At 35.4% G+C, this 20917-nt stretch overlaps 1 long non-coding RNA gene across 1 annotated transcript in view; it reads right to left on the reverse strand.

Moving 5' to 3' along the window:
- The window catches only part of LOC310893064, a 62417-nt gene extending 57857 nt beyond the window's left edge, over positions 1-4560 (reverse strand). The window contains exon 1 of the long non-coding RNA XR_014578678.1: positions 3712-4560. This is a non-coding gene — a long non-coding RNA (uncharacterized lncRNA). The remainder of the gene's footprint in view (positions 1-3711) is intronic.
- Between the last annotated feature and the right edge of the window lie 16357 nt (positions 4561-20917).

Here is a 20917-nt window from a genome sequence, read left to right on the forward strand (position 1 = left end):
ACCTGTTTATCTTACAGTTGGACAAATTGTCCAGAAGGATGCTGTGAGGGATGGTATCAAAAGCCTTACTGAAATCTAGAATGATTACATCCAACGCCTTCCCTTCATTCACCAAGCAGGTGTCTTTATCATAGAAGGAGATCAAATTATTAAGGCAGAACCTTCTCTTCATGAACCCATGTTGACTATGCCCAATAATAGCTTTGTTCTTTAACTTCCTTTCTATATCCTCCAAGATAATTTTCTCTGTGACTTTTCCAAGGACTAAGAAAGAAAGACAAATTCCAGAACTAGTTTTTGAAAGGAAAGAGAAGGTGAGATTTGGAGATGGTGGAACATGGGAAAAGGAGTGATGCAATCTTTTAAATCTAAAACTAGGTTTCATGTTCACTGTTGGGTAAGGAGGATAATTTGACATGCAGTCTCTGCAGAAATTAAATGAACCTTGCAATAATGCAGAATAGCAAAGAGACTGATGCGAAACAAACGGAAAATGCTTTGAGTTAGGCTGAATAGATGGCAGAAGTAGGACTGATTAAAAGGGAGGGCGGTGGGGGTGGTAGGAAAAGGATCTCAAACAGGATGGCCACCACACCAATCTTGCCAACACAGGATAGAGTAAAGAATTTAAATCCTACAAGCCCTAATAACTTAAGGTGTACTCAAAGATGATTTCTGTACAAAGTCTAGATCTGTAACAGAATACCACATCTTCGTTTTCTCATAACTCCTTATGTTGATCTGTATTGTCTGTATATTGAAAATACTGGAATCACACATAATCTTCAGTCATTAAATTAAGTTTACTGTTGATGTGATCATTGGTGGAGCACATCATGTAGTATCAGTCCTGTACATGTGTTCAGCAGATGCAATCATTTCCCTTTCTTTTTTCTTTTTTTTTTTTTGAGATATTAGACTGTCATCTATTTTTTTTTCCTGAAACATTTTAAAATAATTTCTATAAAATATTAAAATTTTCTTTTTTTTTTTTTTTTTTTTTCCCAGTGCTCATTAAATTGTGGTTCATTTCTTCTTAGACTTTTATGGCTACCACAATTACCTAGATTTTATACAGTACCGTTTGAGAACTACCTATCTTAGAAGTTCAAAGAATGTAGGAATATACCAGTCTTCTTGGCTAATTTGGAATATTTCCAGATTCTTATTTTATTAAGAGTACAGATTTGCAGACAGGTGTTTTTTCGCTATGTAAAATGTTGAAATGTCTCTTTAACAAGGGTGCATTTAACTTCAATAACCAGTTTTAGGGGAACAACAACAAAAACTTAGACTTCACTTTCTATTTATTGCTTACTGAGAATACTGTAGCATAAGAATTAAGCAATTATTACTCCTAAAGTAAAACATAATCTTTGATTTTTCTACCAGAGGAATGCAAACTATTCTAATTTCTGTGTTTTAATCTTAAGCTCTTGTGCCTTAACTGAGAAACACCCTAACACTGCTGGGGTTTCTGAGGGCAAGATAGGTATATCACCTTTCCTGAGAATGGAGGACTCAAACTCTAATTGGTTATAAACAACTTTATTAATAGAAAATAATTATTTGTATTATTATTATTCGGGTAAGAGGTAAAAAAAAGTATAACTGAGAAGTGGGAGCAATTGTAGAAGGAAAACATAAACTAAAATTTATATTTTTTTGTCTTATGAGATCTTTCTATGTTGAGTTCTGAAATTGAGTTTCTTTTTTATCTTGAGATTGGCATTAAGCTTTTTCACTTCCACCCAGGACTGACTGCTTCAGAGAAATCAAAAAAACAATTTTTCACACATTATCAAAAAATGGATACCCCTTCTGGAGTGGAGGGAAGTGATGAGAACATTACCTGTTTGCTCCGTCCATGCACAGGAACTTCCACTTTTTCTTTACTCATCATTTGTAAAAGCTACCATCTTTCACAACTGGTGACAGTCTATCACATAACATTGTGATTTTAAGTAATATGATTCCCTTTCCCAAGACTCTGAGATACACATTTTTGATAGGTGGATAAACTTGACCATTCCTTTTCTTGAAACCCACAGTAATAAAGCTTTAAGTCATGTTACTTGAAATTCTTGTAGTTCTATAATGACATAGCTAGACTCATTTCATTACTTGTGCAATAAGTCTGTGCAAAGCAATGAAGCAGCAGATTGTGAAATTGGGAAAGAGTTCCTTAGAAGAACTGATCTTCTTTCCTTGCATGTGTTTTAGGGGAACTTATTACAACACTGTTTCTGAAAACATCAACTATTCAAATTATTCCCAACTGAAATTGGTGGGTTTTCTTGACCTCAGTTTCTGACAATAAACAAGCATCATATCAAGAAAACTAAACTGTTCACTGAAATGAAATAATTTTTTTCTGGAATTGTAACATGAATACGTAAACTAATTCAAAAGAATTTTATTAGAAATGCTGGGTTTGCAAATATAAACATTGGCTGAAACATTAAATGACATTTCCTCACTAATATTATGGTTTGATTTTAGATAAACTAAGTAGTTTTAATTAATAAACATAATATTTGAAGACATTCAAATGAAGATTTTATTGGAATAATTACAAAAGCAGCACTCAGTATGTTGGTTTTAAGAAAAGTGCTACTCATACTGAATAGCAACAGAATAATTACAGGTCGTGGCTTATGAGAATGTCTGCAAAGGATGAAGAAAAAAAAAGACTGGATCAGTTCTGTGCAAAACCTGATATAGACAGATCTGGAGTGAATGTTTAGTTTCAACTCATTTATGGATTTATTTGTTTAAATGAGAGGATACCAGACTTAAGTTTCAAGTCTAAGTGGAATAGGGAAAGCAGCTAGCATATTCACAAAACTGAACCCCCCCAGATGATCGGAATATGTAGCATCTTCTCTTTGAACTTCCCATTTGGTGAACTGTTAAAGAGGATCAGTACATGTTAACTCTCAAAGTGAGATTCAAGACAGCAATCTCAAACAACTCTTTAGGGAATATTTTTGAATTTTCTGTAAGTTCATTGCTACCCGGCTCATTTTGCTGGTATATGCATTCCATTTCCTTTTACATGATCTCTGTATTTTCAGAGGACAGAATCATTTATGGAATAGACTAGCAACTGTAAGATGCCTGGAATACTCTGCATAACCTGACAAGTAACAGCTGATGCTCAGCATCCTCCTGCTTTATCTGAATTAGAACTACTGACACGGCTCTAATAATTTGTTTATTCACACAGTTTCTCACCACCTAGCTGAACAAAAGGATTCTGGTAACATGAACAATTTAATGTTTAAGGACAAAGAAGCTGCAGCATTGCATTAATAATTTTGAAATAGAAAATAGCCTTAATAAAAAATCAGTCAGCTATCCATCCCCCAGAGAAGCATCACAGCTTCTCTCATTCTTGACTTTGCTATTACTGTAGAATATTGAAAAGAAATTCTCTTAGTTTTCCCACTGCAGAACTATAAAGCTAAGTAGCCATGTGTGACGACTTTACTGTCAAACAACCAAAGAAGCAAAATCGATACTACGATTGCAAAAGTTTATATACATCCTTTCCCTGAAAGGGAATAAGATCATCTAGCAAAATCAGCTTTCTTCATACCTGAACGGACACAGAAAGAAAAATATAAAGTTAAAACAATAAAAATATATAAATAAAAAGAAAAATTAAAAAAGAAGAAGAAGAAGAAGAAAAGAAAAAAAATGCTTTACCTCATATCCATCTATTTTTCTCTATCTTGGCAAATAGACTGTATGTCATTGCAGTGCAGTATTCTTCTTGGGTCCACAAGAGAAAAGGATGCCTGAGAAATGTAAAAAGGGGACTTATAGGGAATAACAAGGAGGCAAATGAGGAAATAAGGGAGGAAAACTGGAAAATAAGAGGGTATTAGGGGAAGATAGAAATGGTAGTCAGAAGTAAACCAGAAACCATGTCAGGCCAGCAGCTAAAGAGCCTTGCAGCAGCAAAACCTTGCTGAGATATTCTCAGCTTGGACATTCTAGGTCAGGGAATTTAGCCAAGCACGAATTTGTCAGGAATCTTGTAAGATAACATGTCTTAATCTTTATCTCCAGCCTGTGAGTTGCTGGAGATAAAAAGAAAGAATATGAAACAGTTACCCTGTTTCTAGGCAAAGCAGAATTGTATTTTCCCCTGAGCAGAGGGTAGTACTTTGCAAGGCTATAAGGATATTTTTACAAAGACCTAGATGACCCTGCCCTACTCATTTGTTCAAAATCCTTACATCAAAGTCTGAATATAGATTTATAGAGAGTAGGTAATTTAGAATATAATTATGCTCCCACTGTGACAATGAGAAAAATGTTGCCCATTAGACTAAATCTTTAATCTGTCCATCGCCAAAAGTATTTTTCTCCATAATTCAATTACATATTTTAGAGTAAAATAATGTTCAGATTCTGCCAGAAGTCAGATATCCTTTCTGTTTCCACACATCTGTCTAGTATTGGTTCTTAAATGTCCCTGCTTCAACTTTTTGGCATTGATATTATAACTGGCTTACTGTGTCATTCACTGATGTTCAAAACTAGACTCAAGTAAACTTTACATGAGCAAATTCATAATTTATGAACAAATTATATAAAGTGATTATAAAAATCTCTGTAACAGAAAGAATGCCTATAGACTCTTGTAGGAAGATGCTGTTTTTCTGATCAAATGCCAAGTGTTTAAGAGCAGACATACAGTTTGTTTGTTTGTTTTTATTTTGACATCAAAGGCATATTGCTGCAAACCATATAAAATAATTTATTTTAAGAATTTGCTTTCAGATGATCATTAGTACCAGACAAGTATTTAATCCTCTTTTTCTATTTCATTCCACCACCCGCCCCCCCCCAGATTCATCTTCATCAGAAAAGTCTGGAAATGGGAACTGAAAGATGGCTGCTATTTTCTGCAGAGACATGAGAGCAAGAATATATTTTCAATTGCTGTAATACTTTAGGCACTTCCTGCATAGACACCCTTCTAATAGCAACATCCTGGTGCCCAAGCAGTTCAGCAGCTATCAATACCGTGACAATTGCCACTGCTTTGTGAGAGATGAATAAGAAGAAAAAGAAGAAGGAGAAGAAAAGCAGGCCTGTAAGTGGATAAACACAGTTTTCAAGGTAACAACACATCAATATTATCTAAAGTACATGAAAGGCACTATATAGTGTGGAGCTATAGACCTATGAATAGTGAAGTATAAAAGCTTGCTAGGAAAAATAAAAGTGATCCCAAGTAGACATTATAGAGAGAAAGAAAAAAAAAAAAACAGCAAGCTCAACATCTTATTCTTCAGAGCAAATTACTCCAGAAGCTGTGAGCTCACAGTGTTGCTCTCTCCAGAATTCTGAAGCTACCAACTGCTGCAGCTACCAACTGCTGAAATAAGCTATCTTTTCAAGATTATTAATATGTTTTATTTTTATTCTTGTGTTTGTCAGTATTCTCATTTCAGTGTAATCAATACTGTTGTCCTATTAAAAATTTTATCTCCTATTTTATCTTTGTATCCTATTCAGCTCAAATCAGCAGCTTGGCACTCGTTTGGGACCTTATGTAACTATACAGGGGCAGTGGGGTTGAAATCACCAAATTAAAAAATGCCAAGATTTCAAATCCCTAGAGGGAAATTATCTTTGTAGAAAGTTATTTTCCTTCCAGCTATACTAGTGTGTATGCATTCACCAAAAAAAAAAAAAAAAAAAGGAAACACCCTGCACTTTGATTTTAAAGAAGGTGGCTTGTTCATTCTGATCAATGAGAGAAAATTCCTTGATACCCAACTGACATTAACTGAATGCTTCCTGACTTCAGACATGTGTATAAGCTGAAGCAAGAGAAAAGAAACTTCACAATATATGATGTAAATAGATTTCATAGGAACCATAGTCTATTCACCTTTACCTGCACATAAACCTCTATGACAGGAATATGTCTACACGCAAAGGAAAAGCTTCTAATAGCTTTCCTCCTCACCCAACATTTTGGCATTTGTAGATTTTTTAAGTAGAGATGTCCATCTTTCTCCCTTGAAAGATTTTTATTAAACCTTTTCTACAATACCATAGCCATGGCATTGAACAACTTTTTTTTTTTTTGGGGGGGGGGGGTGGGGGGATGGGGTGGGATTTGAGGTTAAACTAAAATTGATAATGCAAGGATGTGGTATGGTACCAGGCAATTTCTCTTCGCAAGTGGAACCAGCCACCCTGTACTTGTAGCAGAGTAGCTGAACCTACAAGATACAATTCAGAAAGCAAGTAGCTCTCATACTCCAAATGGCACTTTTGAATTCTGCAAATCCAACCACAAATAGCCTCACTGAAAAGTCAGAGGAGAGAATTCTTGTATATGCTTTTCACTTTAGGAAATGTAAAGTCACCTCATTTTCTTCTCCCCAAAAGAAAAATAGGCTGTATTTCTTTTTCTTCCCCACTTAGACATTCCAGTTCAGTATAAACAGAAACTGGTGAGGGGTCTGGAACACAAGTCTTATAAGGAGCAGCTGAGGGAGCTGGGACTGTTTAGTCTGGAAAAGAGGAGGCTCAGGGGAGACCTCATTGTACTCTACAACTTCCCGAAGGGAGGTTGTGATGAGGAGGGGGTCGGCCTTTTATCTCAGATAACTAATGATAGGACTCAAGGAAATGGCCACAAGTTGCACTCAGGGAGATTTAGATTAGATAGCAGGAAAAACTTTTTCTCTCAGAGTGTACAGGTGCTGGAATGGCCTGCCCAGAGAGGTGGTGGAGTCACCGTTCCTCACAGTGTTCAGGAAGTGCCTGGACAAGGTGGACAAGGTGCTACAAGATACGATATAGTAGCTTAGTGGGTAGTTATTGGTGATAGAAGGATGGTTGGACTAGATGATCTTGTAGGTCCTTTCCAACCTTGTGTTTCTATGATTCTATGATTCTATTCTATGAAAACAGAAGAAAAAATAACAGCTCAAGAAAAGCATAAAAAAAAAAAAATCTACCTGTTTGAAACTCTTCTCATATGTTTGGTTTTGATCCTGCTTAACATTAGTAAGTAGACTGTGCTCACAATGAAGCACTCCAGAGTGATAAAGGAATACTGTAAGCAGAATCTGAGGAAAAAATGTATTCCTCATTGTTTTACAACTTCAGCACATGTTGTCAGGGCGAGATGGCAAAAAAAGAAAAAAAAAAAAAGAAAGAAAAATGCAATCTTTAAAAAAGTGTTCAAGGTTAATTAAAAGACAAAATTTCAAATGAAGTAATAACAACATGTAACTTTCCATTGTAAACATTACTAACATGACAGAACTCAAAATATTTTCTTGTTTTATAATTTTGTTCAAGTAAATATCTACTTCCATGTGCTACGCCAAAAGAAACATATCAGCTGTTTTTCTAAAGCATTTTTATTATTGTGTCCTAAAGTACGTACAGAATCTTTTGATGCAAAGAGCCCTTTTGTGTAAAGTAACTCTAAGACTTTTACCTAATGGATTCCCTTTCACAGTTCCTAGTTTACTCCAAAATCAGTACCAAATTCATGTAAAAGAGTAAAAAGTGGAACAAGTCAAAGATGAAAAGAATCAAGATGAAGATAATCCAGCAAGTCCTGGAGAAAGTTAAAGCTTTTATAGTATCATGATCTCACACAGTTAAACTCAATGAGAATTGGCTGACAGACCAAACAATGAAAAGAGCAATACTTTAAGTTTACAGTTGAAACCATTTTAATATTAGAGAGAAAAGAAGATAAACAGAACATTTGTATTTAATTAGGCATATAGTTCTATCTTTATAAGTCTATCCATTCTGACTAAAATATCACTATGTTGTGTTTTTTTTTTTCTTTTTACATCCTCATATACCAGAAGTAGACCTGCTGAGAACACTTACTCCAAGTATTCCTGTGCCTATGGTGCCCTGAATTTACTGTGGTAAAGAGTGAAAGGTCTGACAAAGAAATGTATAAACCTGCTAGCACTGTCAAGGCAAGAGAGCACAACAAGCTTTCCCTGCGAGTTACCTCTATTGTGAAGAACAACATGTAAAAAGCTGAAAACCAAAAGCCTGTTAAGGTATGCTATAATCAACTGTTCAGCTGTTATTTACAAAACAAAAAACTAAACTAAATCTGAAATAACCCCCAGCATATGTGAAATTACTAAAACTCTTCATGGCAGAAGAGGTACTTTCTAGGTTTGGCACTTGTTTCCTGAATCATAGCATCCTAGAATCATCGAGGTTGAAAAAGACATTCAAGATCTTTGAAACCTTACAGGCCCTTTCTAAAGTGCCTTCATACAATGGCTGTTTGACTCTTAGAGGGTGTAAGAAAATTCTACATCTACATTCTACATCTTTGCTGCACCCAAAAAGAGTTCATTTTATTTTAATTCTCTTTAATTTTAATATCTAATTTACAAATTTGTGACCAAGATTGAGCAAGGAAAAAAAAAAAAAAAGATAAAAGGAATAAATTAAATACCAAGGCTAAAGGTAAATCTGTTTTCCGAAACAAAGGCTTCCAGAGGTGAAGAGAACAGCTAAATTTACCGAGAATTAGAAGGGAAATGAAGATTCCTTTCTTCAAAGCAAGAAAACCTCTCTTTCTGTCTCTTTCTTTTTTAAATACACAAGCCCATAGCAGTCTTTTGAAGAAAGGTTATTTCATCTGGAAAGTGGAGGTGAAACAAACAAACAAAAACAAACAAACAAAAACCCTACCTTTTGCTGCTTTTTGCCAGAAACACACTACAGGTGTTCACAAATATAACAGTGTTCTAGCATTACAACTGCACTTGTTGGTGATCCTGGATGTCTCTGAATGAAGAAGAGGCTGCAACATTCAGATTTATGCATCTAAACAAAATGTAAATTTAAAATATTTCAGCTTTCTGAGACTCAAATCCTTTTATTACAAGTTGATCAAGTTCTTTAAATGAAACCTCATATGTGACAAGATGTAAAGGGATATAAGATGAATGGAATATGCCAGTGAGATGAGTTACGAAAGGTCTGGAGTCTCTCAAGAGCTATTTATGAAGAGCATAGTAGGGGAGGTAATCCTATTCATGCCAAAGGGTGATCTATTGTTAGTACAGTTATCAGTGGATTTTTAACTTGGGCTTTAACTACATAGAAGATTCACAGAATCAGAGAAACGTTGAGATTGCAAAGACATCTGGAGATTGTCTGGAGGACATCTGATTCAGCACCCAGGCTCAAGCAGGGCCACCTAGAGCCAGGTGCCCAGGACCATGTCCAGGTGGCTTTTGAAGGTCTTCAGGGAGGCAGACTCTATAAACTCTCTGGGCAACCTGCACCCATACTCCATCACCCACACAATAAAGACGTGTTTCCTGATGTTCAGACCGAACCGCCTGTGTTTCCGTTTGTGCCCATTGCCTCTTGTCCTGTCCTTGGACACCCCTGAAAAGAGGCTTAGTCCTCTGGGCACCCTCCCTTTAGATAGTTATAGACATTGATAAGATGTCCCCTGAGCCTTCTCTTCTGTAGGCTGAAGAGTCCCAACTCCTTCAGACTTTCCTCACAGGGAAGATGCTCCAGTCCCTTAATCATCTCTGTGGCCTTTTGTTGGACTCTTTCCAGTATGTCCAGTATAAGTCTCTCTTATACTCCAGGTGCAGCCTCACCAGTGCTGAGCAGAGAAGGATAACTTCTCTTGACCTGCTGGCAATACTTAGCCTGATGCAGTCAAGGAAACTTCTTAGTGGCAAGGGCACATTGATGACTCACTTTCAACTTGATGTCTGCCAAGGCTTCCCAGGTCCTTTTCTGCAAAGCTGCTTTCCAGCTGCAGGGCTTCCAGCATGTACTGCTGGTGCCTGGGGTTGTTCCTTCCCAGATGCAGGACTTTGCACTTTCCTTGCTGAACTTCATGATATACTTGTCAGCCCACCTCTCCAGCCTGTTGAGGTCCCTCTGGATGGCAGCATAGCTCTCTGGTGAATCAGCCACTCCCTCCAGAAAGTATTGATATTATCTGGGTAAAATCTAATTCTACTGCATATGACTTCTAGTATTATTGGGATGCTTAGTCGCACCCCCCTCCTTTTTTTTTTTTTTCTTTCATTTTTTGTCTTTTTTGTTTTGTTTTGTTTTGTTTTAAATTCTGATACAATCTGAAAGAGCTTCTCCTTGCTCCTCTCTAGGGGACTGTCGCTTTGTATAATAAGCCCTTAGAGAAACCATAGTCCTTTGAATGTTACACTTCTAAGGTTCCCAATATGTACTATTTAAACTTAGCCAGTAGATACCAGAATTGAAGCTTCAAGTGCATACCCATGACTGCAAAAAACCTGTGCAATCCTACAAAAAATGAACCAAAAAAGAATAGAAGGCACTTTGTAATGCTCATGGGAAGTGTGGGACTGTGAATTATTCCTTTGACTCTGCTGTGGGAATTTGGCCTTTCAACCTCTCCTACATATATCTGCTGTTTCTAGCTTGCCTATGAAGACTAAGGTGCAAGAGCCTGCTGATACAGCCTATATGAAGCATATAACTGCTAAACACAGTTATGGTCATACTCACATCTGAAACTGGACTTTTATTATTGTCAATCTAGTTCATTGCTCCTACCACGAATGCTATGAACTCCATATATAACTCCTAAATATATTCTGTAAATAATGGAAACATGCCTTTCTCAAATGCTAAATTTGGACTGCCAGGCTTAGCCCGATCGAAAGCTTGCTCAGAGACAAAACCAGGCTTGTTTTAGGAAAAAAAAAAAATCTTTTATCAAAGGCTTCAAATAAAGAAGTGAATGCTCAACTAAAGTAAAGGGATAAGTCACTGGAAATGGAGATTGGTGGAAAGGTTAAAGTACTACTAAAAGGTGTTGCTATATCAAAGCCTGTCTACAAGAGGCTTCTGAAAACTTCAGTAAAAGACACACCAAGCTTTCATGCATGTATGATTCCAGGCTTTCACTCTTTACCTTTTAAGTCTGGCCATTTTGTTGTTGGTGGTGGTGGTGGTGTTTTGTTTTTTTTTTCCTTTCTTTTTCTTTTTCTTTTTTATTCTGGACAGTAGATTTTACATGTTACCAGGCTTTTATTTCGGTAGTCCCCTACTCAGCTGGGTCTTTCTACACAGACACACAAGCTAGGTCCAATAGATCAGGATTGCTCTAAGCTCTAAACTATTCTTCATGTAACAATTTTTCTATTCAAAAAATAAATCAATTTCTCATTAAAGCTTTCAAGAAATTGTATCTTGATTATTTCCATACAAATGTCTCTACCATGAATAAAGACATCTTAAAATGATCATTTTAGTGCATTCTGATACAGACTTGCTCAGCAGCACCCAGTGCAGTGATTCAGGTAAAGCCTATGGTGATGCGGGTATAACTTGTAATCACTTCAGAGCTTCAGAGGCCACTGTCAATACAAGAGACATAATGGACCAAATAATTACCAGAGATATAAATTTGGTCCTATCTTTGTAAGTGCCCCCTCTCTCCCAGAGAATGTAGCATGTTACTCTAAGACATCTCTATGTTCAGTTTGTCTCACTGTATTAAAAAGTAAAATAAAAATCACAGAAATACATTTTTCTAGTGACAGTGCATCATTCAGCCTTGATATAGGTTTGAGTAGAATTCAGCTAGGAATGAAATTGAGCAATTGATCACAATTTGCTTATTTTCTAGTCTCCAGAATTCTTCTACTTTCTATCTAATTTACCCCATTCATGCAAAGCAGTACTCCCTAGAAATTTTTCTGGTCTCATAAATATCATAAGTGATGGCTCCTTTGCTTCATCACTCAACAACATGTTTAACAGATTCCAGGCCAGAAATAATTTTTGAAATTATTTATCACCTTCTCCTTTTGCAATTGCTTTCTCTTTCTCACACTTGCTTTTCTTTTTGCCTTTAAATAATTTGTTTTTGCTATTTATACTGTCCTATGATTTTGAATTCAAGAGTTGGACTTGATGATCCTTAAGGGTCCCTTCCAACTCAGGATATTCTATGATTCTATGAATTGCTACTACCTGTCTTTCTATTTGTCATTATTTACACAATTCTGACAAAATTTGAGATGCAACTCTTAATGTCCTCAGATTATTAATCTTTTCTTTTTTTTCAAGTTTGCCAATGTTCTTGCCTAAACATCATACCTGCTCTCAAAGGATCAATGAAACTCTTCTAGTGTAGAAGTTGTCTTGATGATTTTAGCATTGCAACTTCCATAAAGGAATATGTCCCTATAATGCAAAAACTATAGTTCTGTAAGATATCAATCACAAATGTGAAATCTTGAATAAATCATGCACAAAACCATTTTTTCAATAATATAATCAAGCACTTTTATCTATTGATAAAACAATTATCATGAAGTGTTGTATCTGTGCTTCTCTGCTGATCAAGAGATACAAGTTACAAACACAGATTTACTTTTTCTTTTTTTTTGGGGGGGGGACGGATGGATAGATGACTGTCTATTTCTGAAATTGCTTGAATATTAACAGCTGTAGAAATCAAAACCACCTAAACTTTCTCAGACAACAGTTAAACTTTTAGAACTATTTTGCTTCTAAACACATTAAAAAAATATGATAGAACAAACGAAATTTAACCTTCCCACCTTTATTTTACTTTTATGGCCAGATATAGGTTTCAGGTTGAAATTTGTGAACTATGTAGACTGTCTCCGGCGTGTCACAAGGAAGACTCAAAAGAACATTACCATATAATTTATACAAAGCTTCCACTATACTATGTTACCATAAATTTCACCTTTTTTGTGTTTTGTGCAAGACTAGATAATTACACTTTTACTAACAGTGTTTCTAGCTTGAATAAAAATGTCTATTATATGGACTTCAGACAAATTTGAAAATGCATGTTCTTAGTAATTGTTCAAGTTACAGTATTTTTGTCCTCTATATTTAACATTTGACTCCATAATCTCAAAAATTTAGTTACATAGTCACTTGACTTTCCTAAATATATTTTCTGCCCCAGATAGGTAAGGGTCATCAGTTTCTGTGTCATAACAAAACTTCAGTTTATCTTCTATTACACACAACAGCTGTTATTCAGGGTTTAAATTCTTCAAAGGCATAGGTAGTCTCCAACTATTAGTCAGTTAATTTGGCATAACATCTGTTCTTGTTGAAAAAAAAAAAAAAGAGAGAGAGGAAGAAAAAGAAAAAAGTTTTTCTCTTACTTCATTCTAAACTACCAAGCTTTTATTTGTTGTCCTGTGCTGTCTTCCCATCTCCTTTCTTCTGCCCCATTCTCACATTATGAATTCAACACTTCCAGTCAGCTTTACTATTTTTTTTTTCTTGTGTTAGATTGGCTTTCCATACAGGATAGAAAGTAAATTGTCTGCTTTGGCAGATTAGTTCTATGTCCTTTAATGTTCAGAATTCCTTTGGATGATGGTGGGAATCTTAAGTGTAAGAAGGACTCAGGTCATGAGGTATAACCAAGCCATATAACTACAGCATGAAGAAATGCTCTTGCCTAGAGTATATCTCCTTTTATTGTGAGATGGACACCTCCCACTCACCCCCCTCAAAAAAAAATATATATATATATTATATATATTATATATATATATAATCAGTAAGTGAATAGGGCAGTACAAAATGTTATGGTTATGCTATATTTTCATGTTACTTATACTACATATTTGATAGTCACACTATTTCTGTCCTTACTGTTTTTCAGTCATGTTGATACCAATGGAAGAATTTCCAGAAATTTCAATAGAGGTAGGATTCAATTTTGTTAACCTACTGAAGCTAAAACAGGCTAGGCAATAGTTATTTGACTGTTAGATGACTGTTAGTATAGGCTAAGACCATTTCAGGCTACAGCAAAATCAGACAAGTCATGAGACCCCTGACATGAGACCACAACAGAAAGTCTGTTTAGGCCTTCAATAGTAATGACAAAAGCTTATTTACTGGTCCACGGGTTCCTAATATAGACCTAATACAGAATTTGAAAAGCATTAGTGTTAGCTATAGATTTTTATAAAGCTCTTACTTAACCTTAACTTCTTCTGAAAATTGAGCTATACAAACACAACAATATTCTTCATGAGAATGTATGGGAAGTTCTGAAAAAAGAAACTTTTTCTTTCTGAAAAAGAAACAAAAGAAAACGTAACGAAATTAGTATATTAGAGATGACCCTTTTGTTGTTGTTTCAGTGTTAGCAGCAATAATTTATCAGAATAGCCTGTAGATAAAGCAGATAAAGAGCTCCTTTGATTCTAGAGCTATTGTGGATACTTTTCAGAAAGGATAATATCCTTATCAGCCACATGTCTATGGTTCTACTGAGGAGAGTGATGGACAAATGATTTAAGACTGAATCTCTGTGGTGCTCCCTTGAAAAGGCAGTAGAGGTTAATACCTAAGGACAACATGGCTGTGAAGCATAATTGTTCTGCAGAATCTATGGTATTTGGTTCTGTTTTACAATATACAAGATATACAAATTATTACTTAGCTAGTAAACCAACTAGCTAAGATAAACTACCCTCTAAGACCTGCAAAACAAGAATTATCTTTTTAGATTGGTCACTACTATGAGGGTGTGGTTTTGCATATCTCCTGCTTGTGTTAAAATTAAAACAAACAGACAAACAACCAAAAACCTGCTTTTCATTGGCAAAAGTATTGAGAGAGAAAAAAAAAATGTTGTTGTTTTCCTTGCAGTGGTTGCCATGATCTTGTTGCTTGCTAGCATGTTGACATCAAATACCATCTTGTCCTTCATTTGCATGGATCTGCCAGCTGTAATAAATCAACCCAGACATTTTACAGCATAATGAAGCACATTAGATAAATTATGGAAAAACTTTTTGTCTTCTTTTGCCAAGTTTTCATCAAGGATTGGTACTAAGAAAAGTAACATTGCTGCAGGGAGTTCTCAAGACCAAAATACCTTATTTCATGTTCATTAAGGTTTCAAGTTCATTTTCCCTTTGCTTTCATAATAATTATATCTATATACTACAGAAACCCTTTTTTTTTAGAGTGTGTTTGCTCTCCCTGACTGGATTCAAATGAAAAGCTGCCTCTCTCTGTGGGCTGATTTCTTTTGCCTGTCTAATCAGCAGCATGGCCTGAATCTTAATTACAGGTTAGGGACTTAATGAATGAACTTCAAGAATATTAGTTTAGTGCTTGAAACACCAGTAAATAGAGTGATTTTTTTTTTTTTTATTTGGGTCTTGGTTCATGAAGTCTCCTTTTAGTGGTATTAGAATATAAGGTTTAAAATGAGAGCTTGTTGAAAAAAAAATAAAACTAATAATCAACAAGAGTAAGTTAGTAGAGACTTAAAGAAATAAGGAGATGAATGAAAGAAAAAAAAAGGAAAAAAATGAGGGAAGCTTTAATAAAATGATCATTTTAAAATTAATGATCCCACACACTTTAAAATACTTTTACCTACAGCAGTAAAATCTCAGGCACAAGAACATGTATCTGTGATCACTTTCCAGTTGAAATTCATGATTGGAGTGGATTTAAGTTCACATTTGTTGAACAGCCAACTTACACCTACAGTCTTGGTGCCTACTGAGGGATTTGGGTTTTCTTCTAGAGTGTTGTAGTACCTGTACAGCTGATTGGAAGAGACTAGTGGTTTTGAACACCTCCAGAAGATTCTGTGTGTTTATCTAGTTTGGGTTTGGAACTTAGGCGGATATCTCCCTCTAGGAGCATTCAGAATCATTCATTGGGCTATATTGGTACCTGAAGTACTCAGGAGCAGAGTTTTTCTTAGCACCTAGGAGAAAAATGGTCAATCCCTGATCAATTTCTTCCCCAACATGGATTTTCCTATTCTGCCATTCAAGACCAAGTCTGCAAACACAGTCCTTTTACACAAAAGACAATGTACTGTCCTCCTTACTGAGCTCTTTTTGTTCCTTTAACAGGGGTCTGAGAAAAAAAAATAATAATAAACAAAATTAAAATATCTTCATACAGCGCCTTTCTGTTGTTTCCTTTAAACATTGGTATAAGAGCTTCATTCACTTCTTTTTTTTTTTTTTCCCCTATGGATTTTTTACAATGTCGAGATAAAGAGGAAAGAAAGCCTCCTTGGTTTTATGTTGGCTGATGAAAAAGGAAAAATAAGAGAGGAAATCTGGTGCATCAGGACCTGGTTAACACCAGTTTTAGAACTTGAACAGAAACCAGTAGGATCAGGTGCTGGAGCTGAGACAGAAGTTTTTAAAGTGCTTTTTATTAATAATCCTCAGCAATTGGATCTGTTTCTCTCTTGGAGAACTAACTGTTCACCATACAAAACCCTCTCTTTCCTCTTTAACATTGGAAAATATTCAGATTAAAAACAAATAAAATGAGGGGAGAAGCACATTTTTAATTATTGTTGAAATAGGACATTTGGTTTTTTATTATTATTATTTGGTTGGTTGATTTTTGTTTTGTTTTATTTTGAGGAAAAAATATATTGTTACACGGTAGCAGAGATATGACATTGTTCGTTTGTACATAGTCAATGCACAAAAACCTAAGAATGTCTAGATGGAATGCTTAAAATTAAATGAATGTTTACCCTATAAAGTTCACGATTATAGAACCCAAACATATTCATTGGCTAAATTAACACAGACTCAAATTGTGATTCTGCTCTACAGAGAATCTTCAGTTCCATGTGTTTTATTTAATTAACACAATTCCTTCTTTGTTGTTGAAGAATAGGGAGGATTTCTATTTTACTCTAATGGGTTTACTTCTACATTTCATTCTACAGGCTGAAGGAAGTAAAAATAAAACTCTTAAAATTTTCCATCATTCCTATAAATATGCAAATTTAAACTTTCTCACAGCTGTGTCCTTCCAGTCCCACAGTGCAGTTTAAGCCTTGACTGGATTAACTAAACCCATCAAGTTAGATTTCCATTCTACTTTTTCCTAAATTTCTGTCCTGTCTCAATTCAATTGCCCCATCCCTTTGACACTGTTTAAGTCCTCAAAGACTATTATCAATACCATACAAAAGACGTCTGTATTTTTTGTTGTATTGAGCTGCCTTTGACCTCTCAATATAGTCAGGTAACTATTTCTAGATAAGTTGAAGGACAACATTCAGTGTGAGTCCATAGATTTATACAAAAAGCTGAAGATGAACAGTAAGACACGTTAAACACAGCCATGACACAATTTAGTTTTAGCTATATCGGTCACACTGTCTTCAGCAATTGTGTACATTTGCTTCTTTCAGGTGAAACTGATTTTTTTCTCCTTGTTTAAAGTTCTTCACATTGGGCTTCTCTCAAGGGAACCGTTTATTTCTTTATCCTCTCTCGAAAATAATATCCATGCTTTAAAGCCAATGGGCCCTCCAAAATTGTTTCTTATTACACAAAATTGAAAATAACTTTTTATTGCAATTGATTGAAATTGGAACATTTTATTCATGGTTATCTAAGTTAGGAGAGTGAAAATATAGGTTGAGTTAATAAATATCTAATATGGTGCTTTTGAAAAGCATTATGACTTCAAGCTTCCACAGAATCGTATACAAAACAGCTGTTGAAAAGACTAACCATAAAACTATCAATGTTTACAAGATTTTATTATACAAACCTAATGGCTCCCATGGTTTTAACACACTGCGAAATAGAGTCTTTCCTATTGCTTATGAACACAAAGCACATCTCCCTAAAGGGACTTTTCTTCCTACGAGCTATCAATGCAATCAAAACTAGTGATGCATTTTATTGCATTACTACTTCTTGAAGAAACACATTTTTATTGTAATATTTCATAAAGATCTCCTGCTGGCAATGTAAAAAGTAACTATCTAATAAAATTTAGCAATGTACTCTTGCAAACCCATTTAAAAAATGTATAATAGGCTAGTGAATACAGTTTCTGTTTTTAAATCTACCACTTAAAAATATCTTAAGGCTGATCTACTGCATGCAGCTTCTACCATCCAGTTTTCACCTTGCACATCTCTTGTTTATTCACCAGGAAAAAAAAGGAGCAGCATCTTCCTGCTGAAAAGTGCATAAGTGCTGGAAAGCCTTGCATGGTCTAAAATAAGCTTGGTATGTCTGATATTCTGGATATACACACAACATATATATTTTAAAACATATTATTGCAACAATGTATCTTACCACACAAGAATATTTGGTTATAAAAATAAATGTGAAAAGAGATAAAACTTTCTAAAACACAGAAGTTTATTGTTAAGAATAAATAAACAATGGGGAGTACTCACAAGATTAATTCTAACCTGTTGAAGTTTATATCGCTATATTGTATCTACTCTCAAGACAAATAACAGATTATTCTAGAGGACAATTCAGAACAGGAACCCAATACAGTACCTCTAATGCTATGCATACATTAGCAAATAACAACATTATTTGCTCTTATAAATACAAGCAGATTTGCAGAGGGGAAAAAAGAAAAAAAAAAGGTAAAAAGGTACTGAGGACATAATGTTCACTTCATACACATTTATAAGGGTTTTCTTCTACAGTATCTCCACTCTGGTCCTGCAGGTTGAATGCCTGTTAGTGACCACAGGAAGGCATTAAGCACAATTCTCTAATTCATTTAGTTTACTCAGAAATATGCAGTCTGCATGCTCTGACAGTGTTCCACAATGTATGCCAAAGTGTTATAAGAAGGAACAATCAGAATATTCACTTCACAAGCATACTCTTAACTCTCACTAGAACAGTGATGTAAATTCACTTAGAAGTTCCTCAAGTGCACTTTGGGTTAGATAGTTATGGGCATAGTTTAATAAGATCACATGCAGAATGAAAAACTGACCTATCCTATACACAGTGGTTTAGGAAAGGGGGAAGGAAAACAAAAAGGGGGGGGGGGGGGGGGGGGAGGGTAGAGAGGAAGGAAGGGAGAGAGAGAGAGAGATTTTACTGTAACTTAAAAAATAAAAAATAATAAAAAAAAAATCTGTCAGCGGGAGAGCATTCACCCAGTATAACAGTCTGGAATCTATTCTTAAACACAGACCTTTTCCAACTGGCTCTGAGCAGTAACTTTCCCAGCTGTCCTCCCTAGGATAATTGGGCAATTAGCCTTTGTCTCTTTAATCATCAGCTCAGCCTACCTAGCTGTTTCTCAGAGAAACCCAGGCAACCACAGGCAGAGAAAATAGGAAAATATAGCCTTTTATGGACATCAAATATATCCATATCATTCACTGGGCTATACTCTCACAACCCACTTGTAGTGAAGGCACAAGTCAGAGAACTTGACCTGATGGGTTTACTGGGTAGTTAAAAATGATTACTTGATGAGATGTAGCTTTCTGCTGTGTGCAAATAGTAGTAGCTCCTCAACCCACTCTGACTCCGACTAGGAACAATTCATAGATCTGGTAGGAATGCATGTGAGAGTGTTCTTGGAGGTGGTGAAGTGACTTTAGAGTAATAGAGCATCAGTCTGGCAAGAGGGAATAAAAGTTAAAGTAAATAAATACATAAATAATAGAGCAGAAGAGGTTATTTTCTTTCATCTATGTATATGTGACATTCCCTGTGGAGACATTCACATGTATATGTGACATTCCTTATTACTACTGGGGGGGGGGGGGGGTGGAAATTGAGGTCCTTCTCTTTCCCCCTGTCTCCCTGCACTTGCCCCATCAAAGACATGATATGAGAATCATCAGAAACTGGAGAGAACAGCAAAATAAATTAAGTCAGAAGTGAAGGTTCTATGTTGTACTCGTTATGGTTGGTATGGAGTTAACTTTCCCTGCAGCGGTCCATACAGTGTTGTGCTCCACACTTGCAACTAGAACAGCCCTGATATCCCACCAAAGTTTTGTCTATTGCTGAGCAGTGCTGGCACAGCATCAAGACTCTCTCCAAATCCTTCCAGAGCCAGCAGGCTGGAAGTGGGCAAGAGGTGGGAAGGGTACGTTACCAGGGCAGCTGACCTAAACCAACCAAAGGGATATTGTATAGCCTATGATGTCACACTCAGCAATAAAAGCAGGGAAAGGGGAAGGAAAAGTGGGGCTCTTGTTATGAAGACATCTGTCTTCCCAAACAACCACTACGTGTGTTGAGGCCCTGCTTCCCAGGACATGGCTGAATATCTCTTCTTGATGGGAAGTAGAAAATAATTATTTTTCTTTTCTCTCTCTCTTTGCTTCTGCACAGCCTTTGCTTGTTTTTTTCTTTTCTTTTCTTTTCTTTTCTTTTCTTTTCTTTTCTTTTCTTTTCTTTTCTTTTCTTTTCTTTTCTTTTCTTTTCTTTTCTTTTCTTTTCTTTTCTTTTCTTTTCTTTTCTTTTCTTTTCTTTTCTTTTCTTTTTTCTTTTCCTTTCTTTTCCTTTCTTTTCCTTCCTTTCTTTTCCTTTCTTTTCCTTTCTTTTCCTTTCTTTTCCTTTCTTTTCCTTTCTTTTCCTTTCTTTTCCTTTCTTTTCCTTTCTTTTCCTTTCTTTTCCTTCTTTCTTTTCCTTTCTTTTCCTTTCTTTTCCTTCTTTCTTTTCCTTTCTTTTCCTTTCTTTTCCTTCTTTCTTTTCCTTTCTTTTCCTTTCTTTTCCTTTCTTTTCCTTTCTTTTCCTTTCTTTTCCTTTCTTTTCCTTTCTTTTCCTTTCTTTTCTTTTCTTTCTTTTCTTTTCTTTTCTTTTCTTTTCTTTTCTTTTCTTTTCTTTTCTTTTCTTTTCTTTTCTTTTCTTTTCTTTTCTTTTCTTTTCTTTTCTTTTCTTTTCTTTTCTTTTCTTTTCTTTTCTTTTCTTTTCTTTTCTCTTTTCGTTTTCTTTTTCTTTTTCTTTCTTCTCCTGTTTCTTTTCTGTTTAATTAAAATATCCTTATCTGAACCTGTAAGCCTTTTTCCTTCCATCAATCTTTCTTCCACTCCCTCCCTTTAAGGAGGGAGAGTGAGAGATTGGTT

Source organism: Anser anser (genome assembly GCF_964211835.1).
Source record: "Anser anser genome assembly, chromosome: 1".
Lineage (NCBI taxonomy): Eukaryota > Metazoa > Chordata > Aves > Anseriformes > Anatidae > Anser > Anser anser.